This window comes from Entelurus aequoreus, linkage group LG01 (assembly GCF_033978785.1).
Source record: "Entelurus aequoreus isolate RoL-2023_Sb linkage group LG01, RoL_Eaeq_v1.1, whole genome shotgun sequence".
Classification (NCBI taxonomy): domain Eukaryota; kingdom Metazoa; phylum Chordata; class Actinopteri; order Syngnathiformes; family Syngnathidae; genus Entelurus; species Entelurus aequoreus.
Window position 1 is genome coordinate 1,958,556 of NC_084731.1, and position 2,014 is coordinate 1,960,569.

Genomic DNA, 2,014 nt, shown 5'->3' on the forward strand with positions numbered 1-2,014 from the left:
TCCGATATGCCGATATTGTCCAACTCTTTAATTACCGATACCGATATCAACCGATATATACAGTCGTGGAATTAACACATTATTATGCCTAATTTGGACAACCAGGTATGGTGAAGATAAGGTACTTTTTAAAAAAATGAATCAAATAAAATAAGATAAATAAATTAAAAACATTTTCTTGAATAAAAAAGAAAGTAAAACAATATAAAAACAGTTACATAGAAACTAGTAATTAATGAAAATGTGTAAAATTAACTGTTAAAGGTTAGTACTATTAGTGGAGCAGCAGCACGCACAATCATGTGTGCTTACGGACTGTATCCCTTGCAGACTGTATTGATATATATTGATATATAATGTAGGAAGCAGAATATTAATAACAGAAAGAAACAACCCTTTTGTGTGAATGAGTGTAAATGGGGGAGGGAGGTTTTTTGGCTTGGTGCACTAATTGTAAGTGTATCTTGTGTTTTTTATGTGGATTTAATTTTTTAAAAAAACAAAAAAAAACAAAAACGATACTGATAATAAAAAAAACGATACCGATAATTTCCGATATTACATTTTAACGCATTTATCGTCCGATAATATCGGCAGGCCGATATTATCGGACATATCTATTAATTACCGATACTGATATCAACCGATACCGATATATGCAATCGTGGAATTAACACATTATTATGCCTAATTTGGACAACCAGGTATGGTGAAGATAAGGTCCTTTTTAAAAAAATGTATTAAATAAAATAAGATAAATAAATAAAAAATATTTTCTTCAATAAAAAAGAAAGTAAAACAATATAAAAACAGTTACATAGAAACTAGTAATGAATGAAAATGAGTCAAATTAACTGTTAAAGGTTAGTACTATTAGTGGAGCAGCAGCACGCACAATCATGTGTGCTTACGGACTGTATCCCTTGCAGACTGTATTGATATATATTGATATATAATGTAGGAAGCAGAATATTAATAACAGAAAGAAACAACCCTTTTGTGTGAATGAGTGTGAATGGGGGAGGGAGGTTTTTTGGGTTGGTGCACTAATTGTAAGTGTATCTTGTGTTTTTTATGTGGATTTAATAAAAAAAAACACAAAAAAACACACAAAAAAACAAAAAACGATACTGATAATAAAAAAAACGATACCGATAATTCCCGATATTACATTTTTAACGCATTTATCGATTACAATTAGAGATGTCCGATAATATCGGTCTGCCGATATTATCGGACATCTCTAATTGTAATCATATACATTTATAACACACCGCTGTGTACAAACATTCATATTCCTTTTGTTATTCTTAGCTTTTTTGCCTCACCTGACCACGCGGTCAACACTTTTTACAGAAAGACAACTGCAATATACAAAACCCCAAAAGCAGTGAAGTTGTCGCGTTGTGTAACTGGTAAATAAAAACAGAATACAATGATTTGCAAATCCTTTTCAACCTATCGCGGCTTAGTGGTAAGGGTGTCTGCCCTGAGATCAGATAGGTTGTGAGGTCATACCAAAGACTATAAAAATGGGAGCCATTACCTCCCTGCTTGGCACTCAGCATCAAGGCTTGGAATTGGGGGTTAAATCACCAAAAATGATTCCCGGGCGTGGCCACCGCTGCTGCCCACTGCTCCCCTCACCTCCCAGGGTGTGATCAAGGGTGATGGGTCAAATGCAGAGAATAATTTCGCCACACCTCGTGTGTGTGTGTGACAGTCATTGCTACTTTCACTTTTTTTTTAATAGACTGCAAAGACAAGATACTTAATGTTTGAACTGAGAAACTTTATTTTGTGCAAATATTAGCTCATTTGGAATTTGACGCCTGCAACATGTTTCAAAAAAAGCTGGCACAAGTGGCAAAAAAGAGTGAGAAAGTTGAGGAATGCTCTTATTTGGAACATCCCACAGGTGAACAGGCTAATTGGGAACAGGTGGGTGCCATGATTGGGTATAAAAGCAGCTTCCATGAAATGCTCAGTCGTTCACAAACAAGGACGGGGGTGA